This window comes from Hordeum vulgare, chromosome 1H (genome assembly GCF_904849725.1).
Source record: "Hordeum vulgare subsp. vulgare chromosome 1H, MorexV3_pseudomolecules_assembly, whole genome shotgun sequence".
Classification (NCBI taxonomy): Eukaryota; Viridiplantae; Streptophyta; class Magnoliopsida; order Poales; family Poaceae; genus Hordeum; species Hordeum vulgare.
Window position 1 is genome coordinate 272,554,076 of NC_058518.1, and position 14,965 is coordinate 272,569,040.

A 14,965-nucleotide genomic window follows, 5' to 3' on the forward strand; every position below is an offset into this window, starting at 1 on the left:
TTTGCAATAGAGTTTTGAGCATGTAGATGATTCCTAATATGCATGCAAATGACACCAACATATAGAGCATGATGAGCACAACATTTGTCATATAGAGTTTATTTAAAATGGAGCTACGGTTATTTCGCTCGTCGTGGGCCGCTGCACCGAGCCACGCCTAAGGCGTGCAAGGTGAGCGTCGCCCGCCAACCCTCGTCTGTGCGCTCCATCTCTACCTGACGCCTGTTGGCTGTTTCAGCCTGTAGCCAGATTCAGCCTGCTTACATATTTTTTTTCCATCTCTGTGAATTTGCCTAATTATCGAGTGAATAACAAAATTGCAAAAAAAACCTCATCTTGTATTGCTCATATTTAAATAACCGTGCATCGGATTAAAATGTTGTAAATATGTGAAGTGACTAGAATTTTGTATAGATTAATAATACCCAACTTTCTCAACTACTAAAAATATTTAAAAATTTTGTTTGCTTTGGTTTGCGTAAATGCCATATTGAAATGATTTATTTAATAACTAAATAATTGTAGCTCCGCTTTAATTAAATTTTATATGAAAATTGGTGTGTTCTTAATGATCTATATGTTAGTGTCATTTGCATGCATATTAGGAATCATATACATGCTCAAAACTCGGTTGCAAATGTGCTTCGTGTTGTAATAGTCAAAAACTATTATTTTGTTCAATCTTGCGTGAATGGTTGCATCTAATCCGTAGGCCTTATGCAAATGGTTCCTTTGTGAGAATTGCTCTATGTGATGTCTATTTTGATGCAATGCCTTTGGTTTCCATGAAAATTATCATTAACATGTTCATTTGTTGCTCCCAAAGTGCTATCACGTTAAAACTGCTAATCTATTTTCGTAAAGTTCCACTTTGCGAAGCTCAAATTAATCAAACCATGCCTCTTTTGAATGTGTGTAATGGAGTGGTTTGTAGTATGCTATGTCTAGTTGATGTTAGTAGGTTTCCCATGCCATGTATGTCATGCTTAGCTGTAGTTTTCATCATGAAAACATGCCATAAAAATGATGTTGTTTGTAGGGTCAACACAATTCTAAGTCCGAGAATCTGATTATTTCAGAATGACATGTTGTGTTGATGCTAGCTATGATTGTGTGCATAATTAGACCTTACTAGTATGGAATGAAATGAAGTGCATCATGCCTACTATCATGCGGATTTTCATGCCATTATATTCCCTATAGCATGTGTTTTTCTTGCTACCAATATGCCATCATAATAAAACTGCTATGTTCAAAACTGTTATTTTCACTAAGTTTGAAACTGTGTTCAAGTAGCCATCTTGTGAGCTCATTTCCTAGTGATCCATGCTTCTATTCAGTTTGTTGTTATGAGATAGATATTGTGCATCATGTCATCTACTACCTCATGTCTTGTTTGTGCAATTTGGATTCTTGTAGCTTGTTATTTTGATGTGTGCAAAATGCCATGTTGATGTTTTGGGACAAATTATAGCTATATCTTGTATTGTTTGTATTCTGGAACCGTTGCTTCGTTTTGAACATGCCATATATGAAACTTTCCTAGAATTTTATGTAGTTTCATAATATCTTGTTGCATCCATGATTTGGTATGTTAGTGGTTGTCATTCACATACATTTTGCATTCATGACATGCTATCTTGTGTTGGTCATATCTTCTAGACCGCAACTCCGGTCTAGATTATCCATATATGTAAATTGACTAGAATGACGTGTAGAATCACATGGTGCAATTTATTCTCCTAATTAAATAAATATAAAATATGTTTAGTTCAGATTTGGACCAACTTTGAAATTAACGTATGGTGTCATTTCAGAAATGCTATAAGATATTTCTGACCTCATTTAAAAAGCCTAGATAGATAGTTTATTTAAGCTTCACCTCTTGCCATGCTTAACAACATTTAAACTTGCCGTGTAAATAAATGAGAGTGAACTAAATGATTCGAATGTGAAGTTTCCTTAATATGAAACTCGATGCACATTGTGCTTCACTTAATGTGTACTATTTGATTGTGGTGATTGTCATTTCTTGCATAATTAAACCGAACATGCATCATATTTGTTATGCATCATGTCATGAATATGTGGTGGTGTTTATCGTATGTTGATTTTTTTCTGGAATGCTTCTCCTCGGTAGAGTTCTGCAGGCGTGACGGAGTGTGAGGATTCGTTCGACTACGTTGATTCGTCTACTTCACAGATTCGTTCTTCTTCCAAGCGGGATCTCAGGCAAGATGATCATTTCCCTGGATACCACTACTATCATTGATATACTAGTTGTCTCGCTTCCATTGTTATGTCACGCTCCCTACCATTTGTATGTCAAGCCTCCCAGCATTGCCATGAAAAGCCTCTAACCCCTCCACATCCCAGCAAACTTTTGTTTGGCTATGTTACTACTTGCTCAGCCCTTATAGCGTTGCTAGTTGCACGTGCAGTTGCTTCCATGTGAAAACATGGGTTTCTTGTTATATCACGATATTATTTCTATTTAATTTAATGCACCTATATACTTGGTAAAAGGTGAAAGGCTTGATCTTTGGCTCGGTGTTTTGTTCCACCTTTGTCGTCCTAGTTACTTGTGTACCGGTGTTATGTTCCATATTGAGTGCTCCTAACATGCTTGGGGTTGTTATGGGGACCCCCTTGATAATTCGTCGTAGTTTAAAACACTTCCGACAGGGTCCAACTTTGGTACTACATTTGCTTAATAATTAATAAACCCGCATAGGGAGTAATTAACCCATGGATAATTAATCAACCCCGGGGCAAGTGCTCCTCATGAGTGTTGGTCCAAACTAGCACCATGTGCGGGGCCAACCTGGGGCAACTAGAGAGATTTTATGAGGCCAATGTACGTTGTGCTTATCAGGTGGTGTCCTGAGAATGAGATACGCGGCTCCTATCATGTTCGTTGACACGTCGGGCGGCCTTGCTGGATTTGTTTTACCTTTTACGAAATATCTTGTGCACCGGGATTCCGAGGATACTTTGGGTTATCTTGAGGTTGAGTTCTTCCACCGGAAATCCAAGGAGACTCCGGGTTTTCCGTGGTTGAGGTTTTCCACGCAGCTTGTGGCTAGTTTGTGATGGATGACTTGGAGCACCCTCACATTGACATTGTGTGTGTTGCAGACTATCTGTCGGTTGTTCCCACCATTGAACAGTCGGACCAGTGCCTCGCGATGTTGGAGGATCGACTGGGCAGAACATCTCCATGCGGGAGCACTTAAAAATAGACATGCAAGGGGTTTGCACATCCTTGTGGTTTGATGAACTTGCTCCAATCGATGTCCCCAACCTGGCTACTCGACTGCTCGAGGCTCCAGTATGCATCGCTCAATGGAAGGAATCATCTTCGTGGGTTGGAGCCAGAATGACGTCGGCCCTAGTGCAGGGATATTTTCCTTCCGCCAAGCACCTCAGCTCAATCAAGAAGGGTTTGAATGTTGATGATGAAGGTGAAGAAGTCAAGATTGATGATGACCCACAAGTATAGGGGATCAATCGTAGTCCTTTCAATAAGTAAGAGTGTCGAACCCAACAAGGAGGAGAAGGCTCTGATAAACGGTTTTCAGCAAGGTAATAACTGCAAGCACTGAAAGTAGCGGTAACAAGTGATGGTGTAGTGAGGTGAAACGTAGCAAGCGAAAAGTAACAAGTGACAAGTAGTAGCAACGGTGCAGCAAAGTGGTCCAATCCCTTTTGTAGCAAAGGACAAGCCTGAGCAAAGTCTTATAAGAGGAAACCGCTCCCGAGGACACACGGGAATTTCTGTCATGCTAGTTTCATCATGTTCATATGATTCGCGTTCGTTACTTTGATAGTTTGATATGTGGGTGGACCGGCGCTTGGGTACTGCCCTTACTTGGACAAGCATCCCACTTATGATTAACCCCTCTCGCAAGCATCCGCAACTATGAAAGAAGAATTAAGACAACGTCTAACCATAGCATTAACTAGTGGATCCAAATCAGCCCCTTACGAAGCAACTCATAGACTGGGGTTTAAGCTTCTGTCACTCTAGCAACCCATCATACACTTACTACTCCCCAATGCTTTCATATAGGCCCAAATATGGTGAAGTCTTATGTAGTCGACGTTCACATAACACCACTAGAGGAAAAACAACATACAGCATATCAAAATACCGAACGAATACCAAATTCACATGACTATTATTAGCATGACTTATCCCATGTCCTCAGGAACAAAAGTAACTACTCACAAAGCATAATCATAATCATAATCAGAGGTGTAATGAATAGCATCAAGGATCTGAACATAAACTCTTCCACCAAGTAATCCAACTAGCATCAACTACAAAGAGTAATCAACACTACTAGCAACCTTACAAGTACCAATCGGAGTCGCGAGACGGAGATTGGTTACAAGAGATGAACTAGGGTTTGGAGAGGAGATGGTGCTGATGAAGATGTTGATGGAGATGACTCCCCTCCGACGAGAGGAGTGTTGGTGATGACGAAGGCGACGATTTCCCCCTCCGAGAGGGAAGTTTCCCCGGCAGGATCGTCCTGCCGGAGCCCTAGATTGGTTCTGCTCAAGTTCCGCCTCGTGGCGGCAGCGAATCCACGAAAAAGCTCCACCCTGATTTTTTCTCGGACGAAACCCTTCATATAGCAAAAGAGGGGGGCCAGTGGGCCACCAGGGTGCCCACAAGCCCTGTTGCCGCGGCCAGGGGGTAGGCCGCGGCAACCAGGCTTGTGGGCCCCTAGTTGCTCCCCTCTAACACTTCTTTCGCCCAGTATTTTTTGTATATTCCCAAAAAAATCCACGTTGATTTTCAGGGCCTTTGGAGTTGCACAGAATAGAGGACTCAGACTTCCTCCTTTTCCAGTCCAGAATTCCAGTTGCCGGTATTCTTCCTCTTAAAATAAACCTTGCAAAATAAGATAGAAAAGGCATAAGTATGGTTCCACAAAGTATAATAACAGTCCATAAAGCGATAAATATCAACATGAAAGCATGATGCAAAATGGACGTATCAACTCCCCCAAGCTTAGACCTCGCTTGTCCTCAAGCGAAAACCAAGACCCAAAACATGTCCACGTGTTTAGGGGTGAAGGTGTCGATAAAACATAATACGGACATGAGGGCATCATGATCACACATAGAACAGCAATACATCATAGAGATTCTTATGGGAAAGTAACAATTCCTTCACAAAGCAAAGTATGAAACAAAAACCTTACCGAGAAGTAGCCAACAACAGTCCATAGTCATTGAAGCAATTGCAATTTATCATATTATCAGAAAGAGTCAAATAAGAGCTTGCAAAGCAAATCCACATACTCAATCATCTCTTTTGTTTTCCACAACTATTACAACTCACGTGGTACTCATGGTATCAAAGTTTCAGTTGGACACAGAGAAAGATAGGGGCTTATAGTTTTGCCTCCCAACCATTTACCTCAAGGGTAAAGTCAACAATAATAAAGCATAAGTACTCAGCTCCAAGTTGATATATGAATATAGATCTTTCCCAAGCATATGACGTTCACCAAGAAAAAGGCTAAATAAGGAATTGGTGAGGATCACCATGACTCTTACAAAGGTAAAAAGTAAAGGTACAAGATATGCCCTTCGTAGACGGAAGCAGAGGTTGTCATGCGCTCTTGAGGTTTGGATGTGTGTCCTCTTAGTGTGGAGGAACGTCACTTTATATTGCTGCCTGTGATAAAGAACTTTATTATGCAGTCTGTCGCTTTTATGCCTTCCTCATCACAGGTTCGTACAAAGCTTATTTTCCACACACTAATAGATCATACATATTAGAGAGCAATTTTTATTGCTTGCACCGATGACAACTTACTTGAGGGATCTTATTCAATCCATAGGTAGGTATGGTGGACACTCATGGAAAAACTGGGTTGAAGCTTTATGGATGCACAAGTAGTATCTCTACTTGGTGCGGGAGTTTTGGCTAATATGAGGTGGAAGCAATCGTCACATGCTAAGGGATATCTAATCATATAACATTGTTCAGAGCAAAGCAAACACAATTCATTATGTTGCCTTCCTTGTCCAACATCTACTTCTAAGCATGTAATAGTTTGGTGAGTGCTCACAATTATAGAAAGTGTCTAAGATGATATATTTATATGTGAACCTCTCTTTCCTTATTACTTCTTATTAATTGCAACAATGACTGGGGTCTATGTTGATCTATTCTCAACAAGTTTCAATCATCATACTTGTTATATGTGAAGCTATCACTTTCCATAAGATCATCTCATGATCTTTCATGCTATCGTTCTTTTCATACTTTTGATCACGGCACAAAACAAAGCCCTTGACTAAGATACTCTTTATTATATAGCTCGCAAGCTCGAATACATCGGGGGAGACACAAGGCAAAAGACTCAAACTAAAACACTAAAGACTTATTCCACTAAGAGAAGAAATAAAACTGAAAAGGAAAGAACTAAAACAAAGGTAAAAGCAAAAGCTATAAAGGTGATACGATACCAGGGCAACTCCCCCAAGCTTGGCAAAAGCCAAGGGGATTGCCCATACCAATGATTAGTTGTTTTCCTTTGGTGGTGATGGTGGTGGAGTTATTGAAGCAGTACTGAGCTTGTCTAATCTCCACTTGAGCATAAAGTTCTGCTCCCTGAGATCGTCATTTTCCTCCTCAAGCTTCAACACTCTATGGCAAAGTTCCTGCTTACTCTCCTGCAATAAACGAGAAGGGATAAACACAGTCTTAGGCTTCTTCCTTTGGTCAGGGAGGCTTGACTTCTGGAACTCCACATGAGTGCGTCCAGGTTGAGGTAGAGGAGCCTCCTCTTCATCGGAACTCGTCTGTTTCTTCCCTTTGGGATCATAGTCCTCTTCCTCGTCAGTGGTCCAGCCATATGGTTCCAAGTCCCCATAGACCTTGGGGTTATCAAGGTAATCATCCACATAGCTCTCCCCCTCTGAATCTTGAGAAGACATCTTGACCTAGATCTGCGGCAGAAAACAGGCTCGAAATGAAAATAGAGGAAAACTACGTGATACGGAGATAAAAACCCTCGGGCATATATATAATGATTTTTTTTGGACCAGAAGGAGTGCTCCGCGAGAAAACGGAGTCCGGGAGGCACACGAGGTGCCCACAAGCCCTGTTGCCGCGGCCAGGGGGAGGCCGCGGCAACCAAGCTTGTGGCCGCCTCGTGCGCTCTCCGGACTGCTTTTTATTTTTCTAATTTTCCATAAATTCCAAAACAGAGAAAAATTCCTATTGGAAAAGTTTCGGAGTCCAATTACTTACCGAAACAGATAGCTCTTCGTTTTCAGGGTCTGAAACAGGCTGATAAACATCCCTTATGTACTCCTGTGGAGTTATGATATTGATGATATTGGTCTCAACATTTATGGGAGTACCAGAGATTAATGCTTGATTCTTTGCCCGTTTACCACTCTAGGAAAATTACCTTCCGTGTTATTGATTTTGATGGCACCGGAACGATATACTTCCTCGACAACGTAGGGACCTTCTCATTTAGCGAGAAGCTTGCCTGCGAAGAATCTTAAACGAGAATTGTATAGCGGGACATAATCACCTACATTGAACTCTCGTTTTTGTATTCTTTTATCGTGCCATATCTTAACCTTTTCCTTGAACAACTTGGCATTCTCATATGCCTGGGCCCTCCATTCATCTAATGAGCTGATATCAAACAACCGCTTCTCACCGGCAAGTTTGAAATCGAAGTTGAGCTCTTTGATTGCCCAATAAGCTTTGTGTTCCAGCTCAAGAGGTAAATGACAGGCCTTACCGTAAACCATTTTATACGGCGACATGCCCGTGGGATTCTTATAAGCAGTCCTATAAGCTCATAGTGCATCATCAAGTTTGCTAGACCAATTCTTTCGAGATCTATTGACGGTCTTTTGTAAGATCAATTTGATCTCCCTATTATTCAACTCCACTTGACCATTAGACTGAGGATGATAAGGAGATGCAACTCTATTGTTGACATCATACTTAGCAAGCATCTTGCGGAAAACACCATGTATGAAGTGTGAACCGCCATCAGTCATCAGATATCTAGGGACTCCAAATCTCGGGAAAATGACTTCTTTAAGCATCTTAATAGAGGTGTGGTGATCAGCATTTCTAGTGGGGATAGCTTCTACCCACTTAGTGACGTAATCCACAGCAACTAAGATGTGAGTATACCCATTGGAACTCGGGAAAGGTCCCATATAATCAAAGCCCCAGACATCAAATGGTTCAATGACAAGTGAATAGTTCATAGGCATTTCCTGACGCTTACTGATGTTCCCTATTATTTGGCATTCGTCACAAGACAAGACAAACTTACGGGCATCCTTAAAGAGAGTGGGCCAATAGAAACCTGATTGCAATACCTTATGAGCAGTTCTATCTCCAGCATGGTGTCCTCCATAGGCTTCGGAATGACACTTCTGCAGGGTCTCTCCCTGTTCATGTTCAGGCACACAACGTCTAATAACACCATCTAGTCCCTCCTTATAAAGGTGAGGATCATCCCAAAAGTAGTTTCTCAAATCAAAGAAGAGTTTCTTCTTTTGCTGGTAGGTGAAACTGGGTGGTATGTATTTAGCTACGATATAGTTTGTGTAATCAACATACCACGGTGCACTATGTGAAGTGCGGATGACATTCAATTGCTCATCAGGAAAGCTGTCATCTATAGGTCGTGGGTCATCAAGGACATTCTCTAGCCTAGACAAATTATCTGCTACAGGTTTATCAGCACCCTTTCGGTCAACAACGTGCAAATCAAATTCCTGTAGCACGAGAACCCATCTGATTAGCCTAGGCTTAGCGTCCTTCTTCTCCATAATGTACCTAATAGCAGCATGATCAGAGTGAATAGTGACTTTTGAGTCAACTATATAAGATCTAAACTTCTCACATGCAAACACGACTGCTAAAAACTCCTTCTCTGTAGTGGCATAGTTTCTTTGGGCATTGTCTAGAGTTTTACTAGCGTAGTGAATGACATTCAACTTCTTGTAAACTCTTTGTCCTAGAACAGCACCAACAGCATAATCACTAGCATCGCACATGATTTCAAAGGGCACGTTCCAATCAGGTTGTTGAACAATAGGTGCGGTTATCAAGGCCTTCTTAAGTATTTCGAAAGCTTCCTCACAATCCTCATCGAAAACAAAAGGAACATCCTTCTGCAAGAGGTTGGTAAGAGGCCTAGAAATCTTAGAGAAGTCTTTAATGAACCTTCTATAGAAATCAGCATGACCTAGGAAACTTCATATACCTCTGATATCTGTGGGGCAAGGCATTTTCTCAATTGCATCTACCTTAGCCTTATCAACTTCAATGCCTCTCTCAGAGATTTTGTGTCCTAAGACGATGCCTTCATTAACCATGAAGTGGCACTTCTCCCAGTTCAAGACGAGGTTGGTATCTTTGCATCTCTGTAAGACTCGATCAAGGTTGTTGAGGCAATCGTCAAAGGAAGAACCGTAAACGGAGAAATCATCCATGAAAACCTCAACAATCTTTTCACAAAAGTCAAAGAATATAGCCATCATACATCTTTGAAAGGTGGCAGGTGCATTGCACAAGCCAAAAGGCATACGTCTATAAGCAAAGGTACCGAAGGGGCAGGTGAAAGTGGTTTTCTCCTGATCAGATTGTGCAACAGGTATTTGCGAGAAACCTGAATAACTGTCTAGAAAGCAGAAGTGTGTGTGTTTAGATAGCCTTTCTAGCATCTGGTCGATAAATGACAAAGGATAATGGTCTTTCCTGGTTGCCTTGTTCAGTTTCCGGAAGTCTATCACCATCCTATAGCCAGTAATAATCCTCTATGGGATTAGTTCATTCTTATCATTAGGAACGACGGTGATACCTCCCTTCTTAGGTACGCAATGTACTCGACTTACCCAATCACTATGAGCAACGGGATAAATGATTCATGCTTCCAGAAGCTTTAATATTTCTTTTCTCATGACCTCTTTCATCCTCGGGTTTAATCTCCGTTGATGATCAGCAACTAGCTTAGAATCAGGATCGGTTTTAATCTTGTGCTGACATAGAGTGGGACTAATACCCTTAAGATCATCAAGAGTACATCCAATAGCAGCACGGTGCTTCCTAAAAGTTTTTAATAACGTCTTCTCTTCGTGATTCGAGAGGTGAGCACTAATAATAACAGGATATATCTCCTTCTCATCAAGATAGGCATACATAAGAGTATCTGGTAATTGTTTTAGCTCGAACACAGGATCACCCTTTGGTGGGGGAGGATCCCCAAGCAGTTCAATAGGCAGATTATTGTTGAGAATAGGATATTGTTCTAAAACAATTTTATCTATCTCATCTCTTTCATCCATATGCATATCATTTTCATGCTCAAGCAGATATTGCTCTAAAGGATCCATAGGAGGCACGGCAATAGAGGCAAGAGCAATGATTTCATCCCTACCAGACGACTCTTTTCATGGGGTTGTCTTCCAAACTTGGAGAAGTTAAATTCATGAGACACACCCTCGAAACTAACAGTGACAGACTGTTTAATGCAATCAATATGAGCATTGATAGTGTTGAGAAAGGGTCTACCAAATATGATGGGACAAAAGCTATCTTGTGCGGTAGCAAGGACGAGGAAATCAGTAGGATACTTCGTCTTACCACACAGAACTTCTACGTCTCTCACAATTCCCAAAGGGCAGATAGTGTCTCTATTAGCAAGCGTAATAGTGACATCAATGGGTTCTAACTCAGCAGGTGCAATCTCATCTTTGATTTCATCATATAGGGACCGGGGTATTGCACTAACACTAGCACCAATATCACACAAACCATGATAACAATGATCTCCTATCTTGACAGAAACAACGGGCAGGCCAACTACAAGTCCGTATTTGTCTTTCGCGTGAGGTTTAGCAATTCTAGCGGAGTCCTCACAGAATTTGATAACATGCCCGTCTATGTCTTCGGCTAAGAGATCTTTGATAATAGCAACACTAGGTACAACTCTAATCTCCTCAGGGGGTGCAAGTGGTCTAATGTAACTCCTACGTATCACAGTTGGAGCTTTAGAATAATCCTTTTTCCTAGCAGGGTAAGGTGGTTTCTCAGTGTAGGCACAAGGAACAAGAGGATCACTAAAAGCAATGAATTTCTCCTCAACTAGATTGGGTTTAACTATGTTGATTTCTATAGGGGGGTGATACTTAAACCACTTCTCTTTGGGAAGATCAACATGAGCAGCAAAAGATTCACATAGAGAAGCTACTATCTTAGAGTCAAGTCCATACTTAGCGCTAAAATCTCTAGAAGTGTTTGTTTCAACAAAAGATTTAACGCAATCAAACAGGAAATTCATACTTGACTCCTTACCTTCTTCAAGCTCCCAATCTTCAGAGTTACGTTTGATTCTTTCCAATAAATTCCACTTGTGGTCTATATCCTTCTTCATAAAAAACCGGTACAAGAAGTGTCAAGCATGGTATGATCTTCATGAGAAAGCCGAGCATAAAAGTTTTGAGTGATAATTTCTCTCGAGAGATCATGATTGGGGCATGAATACATCATTGATTTAAGCCTCCCCCAAGCTTGAGCTATGCTTTCCCTGTCACGAGGCCAAAATTTATAAATATAATTCCGGTCACGATGTACTAAATGCATAGGATAGAACTTTTGATGAAATTCCAATTTCAACCGATTGTAGTCCCATGATCCAGTATCATTACATAGCCTATACCATGTCAACGCCTTATCCTTCAAAGATAAAGGAAAGACTTTCTTATTTACCTCATCCTCGGGCAAACCTGCAAGCTTAAATAAACCACAAACTTCATCTACATAGATTAGATGCAAGTCTGGATGTGAAGATTCATCTCCTGTAAAAGGATTAGCCAGCAGTTTCTCAAGCATACCCGAAGGAATTTCATAAAAGATATTTTCAGTGGGTACCTCAGGTTGAGGAACAACTCCTCGTGCTTCCGTTCGTGGTGAATATACCCCAAACAAACTCCTCAAAGGAACAGTTTCCATAGTGACAAGTGACAATAAATTTCAGCACAATATATAAATGTTTCCTTACCAAATTCCACTTACCAAAGGCGCTTCCCTCCCTGGCAACGGCGCCAGAAAAGAGTCTTGATGACCCACAAGTATAGGGGATCAATCGTAGTCCTTTTGATAAGTAAGAGTGTCGAACCCAACGAGGAGGAGAAGGCTCAGATAAACGGTTTTCAGCAAGGTAATAACTGCAAGCACTGAAAGTAGCGGTAACAAGTGATGGTGTAATGAGGTGAAACGTAGCAAGCGGAAAGTAACAAGTGACAAGTAGTAGCAACGGTGCAGCAAAGTGGCCCAATCCCTTTTGTAGCAAGGACAAGCCTGAGCAAACTTTTATAAGAGGAAAAACGCTCCCGAGGACACACGGGAATTTCTGTCATGCTAGTTTCATCATGTTCATATGATTCGCGTTCGTTACTTTTATAGTTTGATATATGGGTGGACCGGCGCTTGGGTACTGTCCTTACTTGGACAAGCATCCCACTTATGATTAACCCCTCTCGCAAGCATCCGCAACTACGAAATAAGAATTACGATAACGTCTAACCATAACATTAAACTAGTGGATCGAAATCAGCCCCTTACGAAGCAAGGCATAGACTGGGGTTTAAGCTTCTGTCACTCTAGCAACCCATCATCTACTTACTACTCCCCAATGCTTTCCTCTAGGCCCAAATATGGTGAAGTGTTATGTAGTCGATGTTCACATAACACCACTAGAGGAAAAACAACATACAACATATCAAAATACCGAACGAATACCAAATTCACATGACTATTATTAGCATGACTTATCCCATGTCCTCAGAAACAAAAGTAACTACTCACAAAGCATAATCATAATCATGATCAGAGGTGTAATGAATAGCATCAAGGATCTGAACATAAACTCTTCCACCAAGTAATCCAACTAGCATCAACTACAAAGAGTAATCAACACTACTAGCAACCTTACAAGTACCAATCGGAGTCGCGAGACCGAGATTGGTTACAAGAGATGAACTAGGGTTTGGAGAGGAGATGGTGTTGATGAAGATGTCGATGGAGATGACTCCCCTCCGACGAGAGGAGTGTTGGTGATGACGAAGGCGACGATTACCCCCTCCGGGAGGGAAGTTTCCCCGGCAGGATCGTCCTGCCGGAGCCCTAGATTGGTTATGCTCAAGTTCCGCCTTGTGGCGGCGGCGAATCCACGAAAAAACTCCACCCTGATTTTTTCTCGGACGAAACCCTTTATATAGCAAAAGAGGGGGGCAGTGGGCCACCAGGGTGCCCACAAGCCCTGTTGCCGCGGCCAGGGGGGTAGGCCGCGGCAACCAGGCTTGTGGGCCCCTGGTTGCTCCCCTCTGACACTTCTTTCGGCCAGTATTTTTTATATATTCCCAAAAAATCCACGTTGATTTTCAGGGCATTTGGAGTTGCGCAGAATAGAGGACTCAGACTTGCTCCTTTTCCAGTCCAGAATTCCAGTTGTCGGTATTCTCCCTCTTCAGATAAACCTTGCAAAATAAGAGAGAAAAGGCATAAGTATGGTTCCACAAAGTATAATAAGAGCCCATAAAGCGATAAATATCAACATGAAAGCATGATGCAAAATGGACGTATCAATCGATGAGCGCTTCCAAAAGTTCGAGTACACTACAAGCTGAGTGGCCTCCTTTGTCGACCTAGATGACTTCATGGAGGAAACTATTGAAGACACTCGAGTCGAGGAGGAAAATGACGAGTGTGCTAAAGTGTGACTCTGAAAACACTGCCTTAAATTAGCCTTGGAATGTCGAGTGATTGATGTAAAATGTTATGTCTCACTAGTGGTGGTACTACTTAACTTCTATCTGGTTAAGTACTTTTGTTAAATCTGACTAGGTTTGCTATGTCTTTTTACTCTTCTCACTTTGAAACTTTTTGCAAATAATCATTTGGACAATCGATTTTTCTTTGGCTTTTGCTCTTTCCAACCAGGCAGGTGGACAACAGTCAGGTTGCAGACAAGGAGTTGGTCTTAGGTTCCAAGACAACTTACTTTGATGTTTTTGCTAAGATAGAAAGGAGAACGAGTCGGGAACATGCCGACTAGCGAGCCACATAGTGTGTGTGACTTCAAAATGAAGAGAACCCTTTAGTATATATGTTAAGTCTGATTGTGTTGAGTGTCTCACTGGCTTATCCCCTGTGTGTAGTGTAGCCCCCGAGGGTGGTGAAGTCGAGAGAGCTGCAATTCTCAAAGTCAAAGTTGTTGTAACATGAGACAACAATTATTAAATTGCCAATTTTATTTCATCAAGTTGCACTCAAAATGAAAATGCAATAGTTTAGTAATCTAAGCAAGACTCGGAGAAAACTCATTTGTTGAATCGGCGTAGGAGAGACACATTCCATGTTTCTTGGTATCCTCGTTTTTATTGATATCATACAGTCGGACAGTCGGTATGTACTATCGCTCAAAGCTTGTGAGAGAATAAATGGTACTTCCCAAGGTGAGGCCAACTTGAGGCACTTCTTTTACATTTGGCACGACACAACAATATGATTGTCGACTGCAAATGCACGTATGTGCACGTGTCGACTGTGATATCAACGCAGTATTTGCTAATAGACTTTAGGGCGGGAAAGGGCGACCTCTCGGTCCTCCTCAAGGAGGTCAAGCCCATCTTGCCGTGCCTATTCGGCTTTGACTTCTAAGTACGCCACACCTTGGGGGAGTCATGGATCACATCATCCGACATGATCACTTTCGCACCATACGCCATGAAGAACTATGTGAACTAGGTGGAGCGATTGATGGTTGTTCATAGGCTCTCGAAGACTGATGGTAGTTATTCAACCCATGGATCGGTTGCTCTCTTCAATAGAGTTACAAGTGTGGCTTTAGTCCTTTCAATATCACAATCATGGACTATTACAAGCATTTTAACC